The sequence below is a fragment of the Dermochelys coriacea genome, chromosome 2 (assembly GCF_009764565.3).
Source record: "Dermochelys coriacea isolate rDerCor1 chromosome 2, rDerCor1.pri.v4, whole genome shotgun sequence".
Taxonomy (NCBI): domain Eukaryota; kingdom Metazoa; phylum Chordata; order Testudines; family Dermochelyidae; genus Dermochelys; species Dermochelys coriacea.
The window spans coordinates 53,222,361-53,240,203 of record NC_050069.1 but is presented as its reverse complement, the minus strand read 5'-3'; the positions used below and the strand labels follow the sequence as shown (position 1 = coordinate 53,240,203).

Genomic DNA, 17,843 nt, shown 5'->3' with positions numbered 1-17,843 from the left:
CACACACACACACACACACACACATCCTCTGCTACCTTGCTTGGAGAGCAAGCACTCTACAACTCATCCTGTCCATCTCTACAAGCAAGGTACCGCAAATATAAGAAAATAGACTGAAGAAGAAACCAACCTTAGGAAAACTCCCCCAAAACTTCAGAATTGATTGGAGAGAGGAAGTTAACTAAGATGTTGCCAGGGATTAGATTGTAATGGTTTCACTGGGACAAGAAATTGTTGTTGTTACTTAAAATACTAGCAGTTTCTCCTAGTAATTGCCAGATAATTAGACCATGTACTTCTGAAGAGGAAAAAGGGGCTCAACATTTATAAACAGAGAAACAGTGGGATTTAGTAGTATTCAAGATTCTTAATATTCAGATTTAAATATTTTCTTCTATTTCACAAGATGTAGATAAGATTGTTTACTTTACCCAACTATAAACTGGCTGGTTACAAATAACTAGGGTGACCAGATATCCCAATTTTATATAAGTACAGATATTCGCAGCTTTTTCTTATATAGGCACCTGTTACTCTTCCCCCCCCCCCCACGCACTCTGTTCCAATTTTTCATACTTGCTATTTGGTCACCTTGTAAATAACCAATAAGTCCACTTGCCCTGAAACAAAATTTTGCCCATGTATAAACACTTAGTTGTTAAAGGATGTACATCTAACGAAGGGACTCATGAGCATTTGTGGGTAACAATATACTTTGGTAATTTACCAAACAGAGTGCTCCCCCCCCCCCAAGATGGTTCACTCTGAAGGGTATAATCTCTGTTAAAAGCTCTCCATAGAGAGACATATAGAAGAAATTGCAATTGAAGTAACCAGTTCATCATTTGTGTACAGTCTTCTGTTTTGTCTAATGTTTTCTTTTCCTCTCTTTAATAAGATAAGCACAATTATTAATCACGGCTATTTTGCTTGGTCTTGACCCTGGTGTCCCCTAAAGATATCTAAAAGAACCCCTGTGACTAAAACAGTGGGAGCCACAATCTCTAAAATAGGAATTATTGATACAGGCTATTCAGAAGACTCTCTTTTGATTTGGTTGTCCCTGATTTGGCAGTAAGAGAAACAATTTAAAAACAGCCTATTATTCCTTGTTTCTCTAAACTAAGTATTTTTAGTAATTTTAAAAATAGAATAACCTGGCATCCAACAGTGTAATATTACCCCCTTCCAAACTATAGCATTAAGATTGGAATCAGCATTCACCTTTTTACTTTTTTGGGGGTATGTGTGTGTATATATATATGATACTATTATAGGCAAACTGGCTGTCGTGGATGGAGCAGGCACATACCCAAGTGAATGTGTACGTACACACACATACACGGATATGTTGTGACCTGGGTAAAACTTATGTTATGATTGGAGTTAAAATCTTATTGAGGTTGATGGGTGTGAATGTGCCCTTCAATTAGCATAACAGTAAGGAGAAGTTAATCACCAACCCTGTGATGCAAAACACCCCTGAATTAACACCCTATTGTAATAATATTTGTACAAAATATGCTTTCTGAAGTATCATTTAAAAACTAACAACTCGCTGGTCAATAATAATGAAATGTATATAGCAACATTATATGTAAAGTGATGAATTCCCCCATAATGTTATTAGCACATGTTCAAAAACAGACAGCCCTGCCTAGGCAAAGTTGTTAAACAGGTTTATTCTAAACAAAGGAATATGCTTTTACCTCAATTTACATATAAGTAGTAAATATGGTCATCAAGACAGCAGAGGGAGGAAATGACAGGAAACAGAACAATGTGCATTTCAGCAAATATGAGTGGAAGAAGAAAGAGCATGGAGCTTCCTTTGCTACCAGACCCCATGTCACCTTCCTCACAGTTTGAATAAACTTTAATTTGAGGAGTATCCTTCAGACTAATTAGAGTGACCAGATGTCCCGATATTTAGTTGTTTGTCTCACTTTCCGACCGATGTATGGTCCCATTTGTCCCAATATTTTGGCTTGGGCTGGAGGAGTACACTGGTGAGCAATCACCTGGGGTCCCAGTGGTGCTTATTTGGGGCGGCTCCCAGGAAACAGTGCGCACCAGGACCCTGCAGCCCCAAGGCAGAGGGGCGGCCAGGGGGTTGTCTCTGCGTGCTGCACCTACCACAAGCACTGGCTCCATCACAGCCAATGAAAGCTGCAGGCACGGACAGGGCTAGACCCCCCTGTGGCTGCCGGTGACCCTGGGGCGCTCTATGCTACTCGTGCCCCCCAGTAAGTCCCGCCCCCACAGCTTCCAGCCAATGGCAGCTGGAGCCAGTGCTTGTGGTAGGCATGGCACGTGGAGTGGAGACCCCACTGGCCACCGCTGACCCTAGGAGCCAGAGGAACCTGCCAGGTGCTTCCCAGTGGGTGGGAACCATCCCCCAGATAAGCGGCAGGGCTGTGGCTGGGGCCCTCCACCTACGGCTTGCAATGGGGCTGGGGGCGGGAGCCGGGGCCATGGGTTTGTGGTGGGGCTGGGGCCATGCGCCCCCAACCCGCAGCAGGGCTGGAGCAGGGGCCGTAAGCCATGCACCCACGACCTGCAGCTTCCTCAGGCTATGTATCCCCCTTCCTCCATGGCTCCAGTGGGGTTGGGGCTGTGAACCTGTGGCTGTCCCCCACGTGTCCCGATATTTTATGCTTGTCCTCTGGTCACCCTAAAACTAATCCACTGCAAAGGTTCAACGGAGTATAAAATAAAGGGGTAAAGAATCCCTAGTTCTCTCTTTCACCTAAGATGACAAAAGCACCAGCACCTTTGGGCCGCTGGAAGAGATCCTGACCAAGGAGACAGTCAGTCACCATCTTGCAGGAAGACTGTGGGTAAGAAAGACCATCTTGAAAAAAGCCTTGAACCAAAACTTGCTAGATTAAGTTTTAGATTTTAATATGCATGTTTTCACTTTCATTTGCTTGTAACCATTTCTAACTTTATCTCTTATACCTGAAATCACTTAAAATCCCATCTTCCTTTGTTCATGAACTTGTTTTACTGTTAATCTAAACCAACAGTGCTGCGTTTGTGCAAAAGTGAATGTCAGCTCAGTTCATGTGGTAAACAGATGTGTTTTGTCTCCTTCATGGAGCAAATGAATCATCATTATTTCTCTGAACTGTCCAGGAGAAGGCTGGATGCTGAGGACCAGAGCACACATTTTGGTGAAAAAGTGGGACTGGAAGTGTGTTTAGGGTTATCCTGTAAGTAGTAACCAAGGCTGGTGAAAACCAAAGTGGGGCTGTAGACAGGCAGGTGAACAAAAGGGTTATGTGAACCACTCCAATGGTTGGGGACGGGAGAGGGGAGGTCGAAGGAGAACACAGAGAGAGAACAGAATTAGATGGAAAAAGCAAGCAAGCCAAGCAGCAGCCTGTCAGCCTGGTGTACAGCTGCGGGGAAGGAGGTGGGGGGCTAGAGAAACAGTGCTTTTGTGTCTGCTGCCTACTAAAAAGGCTTGGCTGTAAGCTAAGAAATTATTTTTTTGTTTCTCATTCCTCCTGTGTCGAAGAAGCAGGACCTTGTACCTCCCTTGTAAATAAACAAGACGGCATCAAAGAAAAATAGCAGACTCCAGCATTACATTTCTACTCCCAGCTGGAACATCCCCAGGGCCCAAATGTTGACTAGACATTCAGGTCAAAAAGGGGCAGAGGCTTGACTCCATCATTCACCTGGGCACATGCCTGTCCCATGCAGGGAAGCCAGCAGCTGGAGATAACTGGAAATGCTGTTTTTTGCATGAAGTCTTTTGTGAGAACTGGCAGCAGAGAGGATAGATGATAATAGCCTGGATCCAAGAAAAACTTCAGGAAGCCACTAGAGCCCCTTTCTGCCATCTCCTTCTCCAACACATACAAACAAAAATGATTCACATACACCATTGGCCTTTTGTTTCCACCATTCCAGAGAGTTATACATGTGCTGTGGACAGAGGAGAAGAGATGTGAAAGGAAATATATTACAGATCCCTTTTCCCATATACATTATTATTTTAGTAGGCTCTTTACTAAAGTACATAATTATGTGTGCTGTAAATATGAAAGATAAGCAGGTATCAATGCAGGCACCCCACAACAACCCTATAGAATGGTTGGGGGGAGGTGAAATAATTCAGAATGGAAGCCTTCTGCCAACCCTTCTTGACTGGATACATCTGAATGCTGATTTATAATATATACAAAATTTGTATAGTATTAAGGAGACAAGGTAGGTGAGGTAATATCACTTATTGGACCAATTTCTGTTGGTGAGCAATAAAAGCTTTTGAGCGTACACAGATCTGCCTGAAGAAGAGATCTGTGTACGCTCGAAAGCTTCTCTCTCTCACACAGAAATTGGTCCAATAAACAATATTACCTCACTCACCTTGTGTGTCTAACATCCTGGGACCAACCCAGCTACAATAGTGCATACATATTATTGTAATTTGGGGAGGAGGATCCTTATCTTGGAAGCAGTTTCAAGTACAAGGGGCAATACAAAAGAAGGAAATGAGTGAAAGAGACAAAAAGGAGTAGTCAGGAGACAAATCTGAGCAAGGTATAGAGAGAGTGAAAGGGTTTGTAGGAGGAGATGAGCACAGATGTAAATTAGCAATGGCCAAGAAGATGACCGCCATAAACTCTTTAGGATGAATGGAAGCAGAAATAGTGGGATGCAGGGAAGCCAGAGAATAGGTCACAATAGTTGAAAATGACTAACAAATAATATTCAATATTTAGATCTTCAAAATGTGGGTGAAAAACCAGAAAGCAGCTTTTAAAGGTCTATAGTTTTGGCACCAGTTCTGGTACCTGAATTTATATTGATCTGAAGTGGATTAATGGATTACCTGCACCAAAATCCACAAAAGCCTCTTCTTATCAGAGTCCTGCAAATTCTGATACCTAGATCTATCTAAAGATTGGTCCTTGCAACTAGAAACTCCGGAAGGATCTAAATACATAGAGCCTGGATTTTCTTATTTTTTTTGAAAAAAGTCATTAGAGATCCTCTGAAGCACCAATAAGCCTGGCTTCCTAGCTAAACTTTTAAAGAAGGGATGTGACAGACCTTATTTACAGAAAACAAGCCTACTTGTCGTGTGTTATTTCTTTTATTTTATACCATGTTTATTGGCATACACAATTTCATAACCCCTTTCTTTCTGCCTCTACAGTGAGTGCCCAAGTCAGTTTTGCACAACAAACATTCCTGAATATATTGTCATTATTTAACTCTGGCTCATGTTTGACCACAACATAAGTTGGACGTGACTGAGGCCTGATCTACACCTAATACTACATCACTTAGGGCTGTGGAAAATGTCATGCCCTGAGCACTACAGTTATGAAGTTAGGTTGTGCTAATTACCCTTCTTCCTCTCCAGTTTCAAGCATTTCAAGACCACTCCTCTTTCCCCACAAGGAACAGGAAAACTGCTGTGTCTGTCTTTCTTATCACCTTTAGTGGTCTTGGGTCAGTGAAAATTGAGAGGTTGGTTCTGCTGTCTCTAAAATGGAATTGATAAAGTCGATCAAATCCTCAATAACTGCATGAAGGGAGAGGAAACAGAAGCCGTCACATTTAGAATGATCCCAAAAGGAGTGAGAAATTTCCCCTGCAGATGTGATTTTATCACCTAACTGACTCAGCAAGTAATGCTAGGTTATTCCATCTATTTTCTGGAGGCCTCCAGGTCAAGTTCCAAGGTGGGGAGAAAGGCTAAGAGGCTATGTCGTCAAGATCTGTTGAAGGCTTGGAGAGGGTCGGCTTTCTGGACAGGTCTGCAAAATCTGAGACCAGAAGATGCCACTTACTTGAATTTGCAAAGGGCCAGATGGGAGACAGAGGGTGGAGCTAGGACCTCTTAGGAGGATCTGAAATCTTAACCTCCTGGCCCACAGGGGGGAGAAGAAGTCTTCATCTGAATCAATGAGGCTGTTTACACAATGAGGTTCCAGTGCAAGGGGAGGGGCTGAGCTGGTTCTTAGTTGTGTCCCACTGTTGGAACAGCCTGATTATATAGGTACTGTCAATTAAAGGTACTGGGGTCAATACTGGGTACTGATCTCAGTGCCCTGCGACCCTTTTAGAGGGCACCATGGGGAGAATATTAGGGGATCCACATCACACATTTTTTCCTCTCTGATTTATCTCGTTTGATACAAGTGAAAGGCATGTTCTTTATGGAAGCTGAACAAGCAAGGAGACTGTCTGGCAAGAGAATTGAACAGCCAAAAGATGCTCCCCAAAGATCCATTTGCCCCAAAAGATTCATTCTGCTTTTTTAGGGGGGAAGACGGTCCCAGTACAAGAGTCTGAGAGCAAAAGGAGGAGGCCCTTCAATCTCACTTCTGGGCATGGCTGTTGTCACTTAGAAGCACTGCAGAAGCCACAACTAGAGCTAGGGGAGACCTCAGGCTTCTTCCCCTGTTCCAGAAAAGAGAGACTGTCTTCCTAATGACTGCTGGTAAACTGGAGGAAAGAAACAAACATTTTTACTGAAAAAGGGGCTTCAGAAAGCACACAGACAGCAACCTGCCTTCCCAGAGAAAGAGAACATTAGGGGTTCTGTCAAGTACATGGTGCTTCAATGCGTCTATTCAATATATAGAAAAGAAAAATACCCATATCTCTTTGCTCTAAATCAGTACATTTGAATAAGGATACTTATCTGGACAGAGAGCAGCAGGTACCCAAGCGAGAGTGTTTTCTTTAGGAGTATACTATCTCATATGGAGCAAAAATCTAATTTCAAATTTTTGGTTCATTTGATGGTCTTACATTAATTACAATTAACTCTGAAAAAGCTTGGCTTGCGAAGACAGCACTGCAATCACAAATATTTGCTATCCAGAAGATTAATCTTTTAAAAGTTATTTCCAAAGTGATATCCAGTATGTAAAATGATCAACTCAGGTCAAATATTTAGTTTATAACCTTTACAATGTATAATCATCATACAATTTGTGCACATGGAAACGTGATGCAGGCATAAACCACTATCTGCTAAAGCAGATAATTTCCTAATTAGCCATCCAATACCAAATTCAGTCTTCTGATTGCTTGTCATAATCATACTGCTTATCAAAAATCCAAGCAACCTTTCTGAAATTATGTTAAGAAAATATCAGTGAATGATTCTGAAATGATTGTCTATAAAGTTACACATTTCAGGATCTAATCACATAAAAGCATTTTACTTTTTTTCTTTAATCCTGTGCCTAATGATTATTTGGTACTGTCTACTGTAGTTTGAAGATATACTTAAAAACAGAAAATATTAAGGCTATTGTTAAAAAAAATTATGTGGTTACTGGATTGGTGTTATACATTCATGGGTGAAATTCTGGCCCCACTGAAGTCCATGGGAGTTTTGCCACTGACTTCATTGCAGTTGGGATTTTCACCCTTGGATTATTTCTTTATGAAAAATTAGTGACCATAAAAAAAGTTGTTGTTTTTTTGCTCTTCACAAAGTTCAAGCAACAGAAGTTGATCTACAGTATAGCAATTTCCTGCCCTCATTAGTTTTATTGTCAAACAATGTGTACCACCCAGCCATGTATTTTTAGTACTGTGAGACAAATGTCATCACAATCATTATTATTCCAAGTTAGAAAATTTGGCAAGTTGCCAAATGGTGAAAGCGATCAAATTACACACTGTTCATCAGTACTAAAAAAGCAAAACGCTTGAATGTTCTGCTCTGTAAGGAGCTACAGCCTACAGTGACAGTACAAGTCTGCGAGAGGTGAGCTGGATGAATATTCAATCACTTTTCATATTTAATCTATTGTTTTCTTTTTACATATAATTGCAAATATGAAATGTGAATGCCAGATTTTACCTTACTTTACCATCTTTCAGTATTCTTTTGGGTGACTTAAGCATTAGGAATGGCCCAACTGCTTACTGCTCTTTTAACAACAAAGCACTCCTTTGGAAATTTTACAAATATGGTATCCCTGGATTTTATTAGATACTCACAAGAATTTTATTTTAAACCAGCAGTACAACATATGTTCTCACTTGTGAAGAAAGTGTCTATTATTGTTCAATAGAATTATTACCATACAGTACCCATGTCTCGAAAGATAGTTCACCAACAATTTTAAAATGAGCTTGATAGTAAACAAACTAACAAACCAAGATCAAAAGAGTTAATCTCTCAATCTCACTCCATTCTATAACAATAACAGGATCCCATAAACACATGCAATGATGCACTCCCCTCTTGAATGCTTTCTAGTGGCTGGGTGTGGTACTACAGTCCTTTTCTTGCCCCATCATTCACCCCCCTTCTTCCCTCTCCCCCCACAGGCTTGGGAGGTGTTTTCAGTGACTTGGCCCCTCCAGCCATGTCACAAAGACCAAATGTCCCCCTTCCAGCGTATTAAAAATAAACCAGCAAATACAAGTCTCTTTGCCCTGGCTAACATCTTCAGCCCAGCTTTGTTTAAATGCAGCCCTTTGTTTCAGCTCCCAAATAAGCCCTGCTTCCTTTGGAGGTTTATGCCACTTTACCTGTGGCAGTGGGGGAACCAGGGCCTGCCCACTACTCCGCGCTCCAACCCAGGGACCCTAAACATAGCAGCCACAAACTGCACACTTCAATCTTCCACTGCTAGTTCCTTGAGCCTCTTCCTAACCAACCTTTTCTATTGCCAGTCCTATCTCAGGGCCAACATCCTTTGGGCCTTCTCCCTCTGCAATCTCAGTGTATATTCAGCCAGCCATAAACTTTGGCTACTTGTCAGGGTCCTCTGGCCAGAGAGGCACACTCTTTTTCACTCCTCTAGCTTCAGACACGAACGGACTTTCTTTCTTTGCCTCGGTCTTCACAGACAAGGTCAGCTCCCAGACTGCTACATTGGGCAGCACAGTATGGGGAGAAGGTGAGCAGCCCTCAGTGGTGAGAGAACAGATTCAGGACTGTTTAGAAAAGCTGGACATGCACAATCCAGGGGGCCAGATGCAATGCATCCGAGGATACTGAGAGTCAGCTGATGTGATTGCAGAGCCATTGGCCATGATCTTTGAAAACTCGTGGCAACTGTGGGAGATCCTGGACGACTGGAAAAAGGCAAATATAGTGCCCATATTTAAAAAAGGGAAGAAGGAGAATCCAGGGAACTACAGTCTCACCTCAGCCCCCAGAACAATCATGGAGCAGGTCCTCAAGAAATCCATTTTGAAGCACTTGGAGGAGAGGAAGGTGATCAGGAACAGTCAACATGGATTCACCAAGGGCAAGTCATGCCTGACCAACCTGACTGGCTCTGTAGATAGTGGGAAAGCGGAGGACATGATATACCTTGACTTTAGCAAAGCTTTTGATATGGTCTCCCCCAGTATTCTTGCCAGAAAGTTAAAGAAGTATGGATTGGATGAATGGACTGGATAGAAAGTTGCCTAGATTGTCGGGCTCAATGGATAATGATCAAAGGCTTGATGTCTAGTTGGCAGCCAGTATCAAACGGAGTGCCACATGAGTTGGTCCTGAGGCCGGTTTTGTTCAACATCTTCTTTAATGAGCTGGATGATGGGACGGATTGCACCCTCAGGAAGTTCGCAGATGACACTAAGCTGCAGGGAGAGGTAGATACACTGGAGTGTAGTGATAGGGACCAGAGGGACCTAGACAAATTGGAGATTTGGGCCAAAAGAAATCCGATGAGGTTCAACAAGGACAAGTGCAGAGTCCTGCACTTAGGAAGGAAGAATCCCATGCACTGCTACAGGCTGGGGACCGACTGGTTAAGCAGCAGTTCTACAGAAAAGGACCTGGGGATTACAGTGGACAAGAAGCTGGATATGAGTCAGCAGTGTGCCCTTGTTGCCAAGAAGGCTAACAGCATATTAGGCTGTATTAGAAGGAGCATTGCCAGCAGATCAAGAGAAGAGATTATTCCCCTCTGCTTGGCACGGTGAGGCCACACCTGCAGTATTGAATCCAGTTTTGGTCCCCCCACTACAGAAGGGATGTGGACAAATTAAAGAGAGTCCAGCAGAGGGCAATGGAAATGATTAGGGGGCTGGAGCACATGACTTATAAGGAAAGGCTGAGTGAACTGGGGTTATTTAATCTACAAAAGAGAAGAGTGAGGGGAGATTTGATAGCAGCCTTCAACTACCTGAATGGGGGTTCCAAAGAGGACTGAGCTCAGCTGTTCTCAGTGGTGGCCAGGGCCGACTCCAGGCACCAGCGAAGGAAGCAGGTGTCTGGGGCAGACAATAGAAAGGGGCAGCATTCAGTCAGCTACTGGGGCGGGACGTCCGAGTCTTCGGCAGCGAGTCCTTCATTCCCTCCCTTCCACTTTGGCGGCAGCTCAATCTGATTTTTTGGGGGTTTTTTTGCGACTTGGGGCAGCAAAAATGCTGGAGCTGGCCCTGGTGGTGGCAGATGATAGAACAAGGAGAAATGGTCTCAAGTTGCAGTGGGGGAGGTCTAGGATGGATAGTAGGAAAAACTATTTCATTAGAAGGCTGGTGAAGCACTGACATGGGTTACCTAGGGAGGAGGTGGAATCTCCATCCTTAGAGGTTTTTAAGGCCTGGCTTGACAAATCCTCCTGGCTAGGATGATTTAGTTGGGATTGATCCTGCTTTGAGCAGGGGGTTGGACTAGATGACCTTCTGAGGTCTCTTCCAACCCTAATCTTCTATGATTCTATGCTAAGCCCCTGCAGCTCCTTTTATCTGAGCCTACTGGGCTCTGTTTGGCTACTTCCATGAGGCCTCTCTAGGCAGGCCTCAAGGACCCACCTTTGTTGCTCCTTTCTTGTGGTGTGCTGTAGCAGTGCCACCTGTAGGGAGCGGCAAATGCCAGGTATACCCCATCACAGCACTGTATTTAAAGCTGCTATATTATTTCTCTTACAATCCTTTGTTTTCACACATTGTAGTTTTCCAAAACATTCTCTTCTGGCGCTGAAACTTTCATGCTTTGTCTGTAATCAAAGGGGTGGTTGTTTTTTAGAATCATAGAATCATAGAATATCAGGGTTGGAAGGGACCCCAGAAGGTCATCTAGTCCAACCCCCTGCTCAAAGCAGGACCAAGTCCCAGTTAAATCATCCCAGCCAGGGCTTTGTCAAGCCTGACCTTAAAAACCTCTAAGGAAGGAGATTCTACCACCTCCCTAGGTAACGCATTCCAGTGTTTCACCACCCTCTTAGTGAAAAAGTTTTTCCTAATATCCAATCTAAACCTCCCCCATTGCAACTTGAGACCATTACTCCTCGTTCTGTCATCTGCTACCATTGAGAACAGTCTAGAGCCATCCTCTTTGAAACCCCCTTTCAGGTAGTTGAAAACAGCTATCAAATCCCCCCTCATTCTTCTCTTCTGCAGACTAAACAATCCCAGCTCCCTCAGCCTCTCCTCATAAGTCATGTGCTCTAGACCCCTAATCATTTTCGTTGCCCTTCGTTGTACTCTTTCCAATTTATCCACATCCTTCCTGTAGTGTGGGGCCCAAAACTGGACCCAGTACTCCAGATGAGGCCTCACCAGTGTCGAATAGAGGGGAACGATCACGTCCCTCGATCTGCTCGCTATGCCCCTACTTATACATCCCAAAATGCCATTGGCCTTCTTGGCAACAAGGGCACACTGCTGACTCATATCCAGCTTCTCGTCCACTGTCACCCCTAGGTCCTTTTCCGCAGAACTGCTGCCGAGCTATTCGGTCCCTAGTCTGTAGCGGTGCATTGGATTCTTCCATCCTAAGTGCAGGACCCTGCACTTATCCTTATTGAACCTCATTAGATTTCTTTTGGCCCAATCCTCCAATTTGTCTAGGTCCTTCTGTATCCTATCCCTCCCCTCCAGCGTATCTACCACTCCTCCCAGTTTAGTATCATCCGCAAATTTGCTGAGAGTGCAATCCACACCATCCTCCAGATTATTTATGAAGATATTGAACAAAACGGGCCCCAGGACCGACCCCTGGGGCACTCCACTTGACACCGGCTGCCAACTAGACATGGAGCCATTGATCACTACCCGTTGAGCCCGACAATCTAGCCAGCTTTCTACCCACCTTATAGTGCATTCATCCAGCCCATACTTCCTTAACTTGCTGACAAGAATGCTGTGGGAGACCGTATCAAAAGCTTTGCTAAAGTCAAGAAACAATACATCCACTGCTTTCCCTTCATCCACAGAACCAGTAATCTCATCATAAAAGGCGATTAGATTAGTCAGGCATGACCTTCCCTTGGTGAATCCATGCTGACTGTTCCTGATCACTTTCCTCTCCTCTAAGTGCTTCAGGATTGATTCTTTGAGGACCTGCTCCATGATTTTTCCAGGGACTGAGGTGAGGCTGACTGGCCTGTAGTTCCCAGGATCCTCCTTCTTCCCTTTTTTAAAGATGGGCACTACATTAGCCTTTTTCCAGTCATCCGGGACTTCCCCCGTTCGCCACGAGTTTTCAAAGATAATGGCCAAGGGCTCTGCAATCACAGCCGCCAATTCCTTCAGCACTCTCGGATGCAATTCGTCCGGCCCCATGGACTTGTGCACGTCCAGCTTTTCTAAATAGTCCCTAACCACCTCTATCTCTACAGAGGGCTGGCCATCTCTTCCCCATTTTGTGTTGCCCAGCACAGCAGTCTGGGAGCTGACCTTGTTAGTGAAAACAGAAGCAAAAAAAGCATTGAGTACATTAGCTTTTTCCACATCCTCTGTCACTAGCTTGCCTCCCTCATTCAGTAAGGGGCCCACACTTTCCTTGGCTTTCTTCTTGTTGCCAACATACCTGAAGAAACCCTTCTTGTTACTCTTGACATCTCTTGCTAGCTGCAGCTCCAGGTGCGATTTGGCCCTCCTGATATCTTTCCTACATGCCCGAGCAATATTTTTATATTCTTCCCTGGTCATATGTCCAACCTTCCACTTCTTGTAAGCTTCTTTTTTATGTTTAAGATCCGCTAGGATTTCACCATTAAGCCAAGCTGGTCGCCTGCCATATTTACTTTTTTTGTGTGTGTGTGTGTGTTTTGTTTTGTTTGTTTTTTTAATGTCAGATAAATACTGTTCTTCTGAGTTATGGGAAAGTGGAGGGAAAACACACACCCTGCCATCACCTTCCTCTTCTGACCCCCACCCCTCCTTTGAAAAATATATAGAACATTAAAAAAGAAGTTAGTACCAAAGTCAATAAGAGTTTTGTCATTAACTCACATGGAGCCAGGATTTAACTCTAGGGTTAGCAAATGTAGCACAAATATACTAATTTCTCGTTGAGGACTAGAGTCTCTTCTTGTGTCTGGTAAAAGGATTTTTTTTTAACGTTACAAGCAATCAAAAAATAATTTCTGGACGTCCTCATCAGGCAACTACTAAGACTGTTAGCAGAAACTCATGAATTGCCCTGGTATAACATCTATTTATCAAAGGTACTTTTATGGCCCACCCTCGTAGCATCTTACTTCCTCATACTCTTTAATGTACTATCCACACAAAAACCCCATTAGGTAGGGCAGTATTGCAATCCCCAGATCGGGAACTCTGGCAGAGAGAAGCTACTCAACTTGCCAATGGCTACACAGGAAGTCTGCAGTGGAGCAGGGATTGGACCCCAACCTCCCAAGTCCTAGTCTAGTGTTCTAACCATTGCAACATCCTTCCTCTCCCTCTGCACCTGAATCCTCCCAGTCCTGACAGAGTGCCCTGTAGGTGTTGTTCATGTTCCTGGAGTAATTTTTACATGATGGAAAATTTAAGTATTTCAATAAAACACAAAGCAACATCCTCCAAAAACAAATGGGAAGAAAAACAATCTTATAAAAAACAAAAGTAAAACTGGGGTGGAAAAAATTGTGTATTCCATAATTTTAATATCGATCTGCAATTTTTATTACATTGTATAAAATGCTGCACATTCTAAATTTTAATATAAAGTTTCTATCTTTTCCATAACAAAGATACAGCTTTTATAACACAAATCACAAAAAAAAAAGTCTCCAGCTAGACAATAGGTGAAGCAAAGATGGGAACTTGCCCTTCCTCTCCCATTCACCATAATGTGCTGTGAACTTCAAAAGCGTAACTGGGACTATAGCTAGTTACAGAATTTAAGGACATGTCTACACTACAAGTCGACCTAACATAGTTTGGCTTGACTTACAGCCCCTGTAATTGCCTTGGTTTTTCATGTGGGATAGCTCAGTGGTTTGAGCATTGGCCTGCTAAACCCAAGGTTGTAAGTTCAATCTTTGAGGGCGCCATTTGGGATCTGGGGCAAAAGTTGGGGATTGGTCCTGCTTTGAGCAGGGGGTTGGACTAGATGACCTCCTGAGGTCCCTTCCAATCCTGATAGTCTATGATTCTATGTCCACACTGCCCTCCTGTTCCTGGTGCATGAACTCACCCAGAGCACTTGCACCAACTTAAGAGGAGCAATGTGGGGGGCTGAGAGCCCAAGAGCCTCCCCCGCCCTCGCGGCTCAACTCCCAGCTGGGGCCTGGGCTCCTGGCCAAGCTCTCAGCCCACCCCAGCTGTCATCCAGGCTCTCAGCTCACCAGCTCAGCTCCCAGCTGGGAACTCCATGTGGCACACGGAGCTGAGAGCCCAGGCTACATCCAGGCTCTACCTGGGAGCTCTGTGGGGAGCCCACAGCCCAGGCTCCCAGCACTGGGCAGCACGGCTCCAGCTGTCAGCACTACTGGGGCTCACAGCTGGACCATCCGCTGCCCTCAGTTTCAAAACAGAAACCCTATCAGCAGTGAAACTGACATTCCTGTCAATTTCGCAGCTTTGGCTGTCAGCTGCCCTGACAGGGAACAAGCGATGCAAGGAACAGTTGTGACAAAAGTTCCTCCTCTACCTTGGTGGGTCTTGCGCGTATTGGCGGATTTGCTCACCTTGGAGCTTCACAGCAGCCCTCAATTTGGCCGTTTTTGTGAACTCACAGTCCAGGTCAACTCCTCCTGTGTCTGACCAGGAGTTGGGAGGTTTGGGGGGAACCCGGGCCCACCCTCTACTCCGGGTTCCAGATTAGGGCCCTGTGGAATGCAGCTGTTTAGAGTGCCTCCTGGAACAGCTGTGCAACAGCTACAACTCCCTGGGCTACTTCCCCATGGCCTCCTCCCAACCCCTTCTTTATTCTCACCATAGGACCTTCCTCCTGGTGTCTGATAATGCTTGTACTCCTCAGTCCTTCAACAGTCCGCGTTCTCACTCTCAGCTCCTAGGACCTCTTGTTCCCAGCTCCTCACACGCGCACCACAAACTGAAGTGAGCTCTTTTTTAAACCCAGGTGCCCCGATTAGCCTGCCTTAATTGATTCTAGCAGCTTCTTGATTGGCTGCAGGTGTTCTAATCAGCCTGTCTGTCTTAATTGTCTCCAGAAGGTTCCTGATTGTTCTGGAACCTTCCCTGTTACCTTACCCAGGGAAAAGGGACCTACTTAACCTGGGGCTAATATATCTGCCTTCCATTACTCTCCTGTAGCCATCTGGTCCGACCCTGTCACATATCTCCCCCCCCCCAACACTACGGGGCTGGGCAACTTGGGACATCAGACAGTGTACTCGTGACAAGCCATCTGTATTGCCATGGTGGCTTCCATCCCGGTGTTGTATGGTAAATTGGAAAGGTTGTAGGGACAGGAACCATCTGGTCACCCTTGGGTTCTTCTCTTTATTTCGCTGCATCCACTGGAGGGGTGCATGGTCGGTAACAAGAGTAAACCATCGTCCCAGAAGGTAATAACGTAGTGTTTCCATGGCCCATTTCACAGCTAAGCACTCTCAATCACGGCATACTTCTGCTCTCTCGGGAGGAGTTTCCTGCAGAGCTAGAGGATTGGGTGTTCTTCATCTCCGACCATCTGCGATAGGACAGCTCCCAATCCTACTTCAGATGCATCTGTTTGTAAAATGAATTCTTTGTTGAAGTCTGGGGCTATAAGCACAGGGTTACTGCAGAGGGCTGTCCATAGATCCATGAATGCTTTCTCTGTGGCATCTGTCCACTTCACCATGTCTGGACTCTGGGCTTTTATCAGGTCTGTCAGGGGACTCGCTCTGGTAGCAAAATGGGGAATAAATCTTCGGTAGTACCCCACCACATCCAGGAATGACTGGACTTGCTTTTTCCAATTCGGCCAGGACCAATTTTGGATAGCCTCTAGTTTGTTTAGTTGGGGCTTGACCATGATTCCCCCCAGACCTTCCTACAATGTAGCCACGGTATTTAGCCTCAGCTAGCCCTATAGCACTCTTGGCTGGGTTGTCTGTGGGGCCAGCCTGTCTTAGCATGTCCAGAACCACTTCCACCTTTTCTAAGTGGATTTCCCAGTCAGAGGTGTGAATAATCACATCATCCAGGTATGCCGCTGCATAACTGGTATGGGGTCAGAGGAGCTTGTCCATAAGATGTTGGAAGGTGGCAGGTGCCCCATGCAATCCAAAAGGAAGAACAGTATATTGAAACAGACCCTCTGGTGTAGAGAATGCCGTCTTTTCTTTCACATCTTTTGCAAGGGGAATCTACCAGTATCCCTTTGTTAAATCAAGGGTGATCAAAAATCGGGCATTGCCCAGGGGTCAACTAACTCATCGATACGGGGTATGGGGTATGTATCGAATTTGGATATCTCATTCAGCCGGCGAAAGTCATTACAAAACCTAGTGGTGCCATCGGGTTTGGGCACCAACACAATCGGGCTTGATCACTGACTGTGGGACTCTTCAATGACTCCCAGTTCCAACATCCTTTTTACCTCTGACTTGATCTCCTCCCTTTTATGCTGCTGGGACCCGATAGGGCCTTAAAGTTACCTTTGCCCCAGGGTCTGTGATAATGTGGTGATATGCTTCAGTGGTCCGACCTGGTTTGGTTGAAAATACATCCTGGTATCAGTTGATCATCTCAGTTACCGCCTTCTTCTGGTTTGGTGTCAGATCAGTGAATATCCTGATCTGCTCCTGCATGTTATTTCCCTGGATCGGTGTGGGCCACTAAACTTGCCTCTCGTTGGTGCGAAGGCTTTAAGAGGCTAATGTGATAAATTTGTTTTCGTTTCCGGCGTCCTGGCTGCCACACCTTGTAGGTTACTTCCCTCAGGATTCAACCACCTCAACTACCTGCCATTGGGCCAAAAGCTTGCTTTCTGCCATGGGTACCAATACCATCACCTGATCACCAGGTTGGAACTGTCGAACTTTTGCCTGGCGATTGTAACGGTTCGCTGGGACTCCTGTGCCTTTTTCAAATGTTCCCATACAATAGGGGTGACCCGGGCTATCCCTTCTCGCATCTGCAACACATGGTCAATTATATTTCTGCCCTCATTGGGTTCCTCTTCCCAGATTTCTTTTTTGATATCTAGTATGCCATGGGGGTGGTGACCATATAATAATTCAAAGGGGGAAAACCCAGTTGAGGTCTGAGGTACCTCCCGGATTGCAAACATAAAGGTAGGACAGTAGGGTGTCCTAATCCTTCCCGTCCCAACTTACCACTTTCCTTATCATTGCCTTAAGGGCTCGCTTAAACCTTTCTACCAGCCCATCGGTCTGCGAATGATAGACTGAAGTTCTCAGGGTATGTATATGGAGCAGCATACAGAGATCCTTCATTAGCTTCAACATAAATGGGGTACCTTGGTCTATTAATATCTCCTTTGGTAGACCCACTCGGGCAAAGATCCCCACCAACTCTTTAGCTATCGTTTTAGAGGCGTGTTCTGCAGGGGGACGGCTTCTGGGTAGCAAGTAGCATAATCCAGAATGACAAGTATATATTGGTGGCTCTGGGCTGTCTTCTCCAGGGGTCCCACTAGATCCATGGCTATTTGCTCAAAGGGGACCTCTATGATGGGAAAGGGTACT

The 17,843-nt window shown here is 44.8% G+C and overlaps 1 protein-coding gene across 7 annotated transcripts in view; it reads right to left on the bottom strand.

Moving 5' to 3' along the window:
- The window catches only part of ZNF704 (zinc finger protein 704), a 168,104-nt gene that overhangs the window by 134,068 nt on the left and 16,193 nt on the right, over positions 1-17,843 (bottom strand). The gene's annotated exons all lie outside the window — the stretch shown is intronic.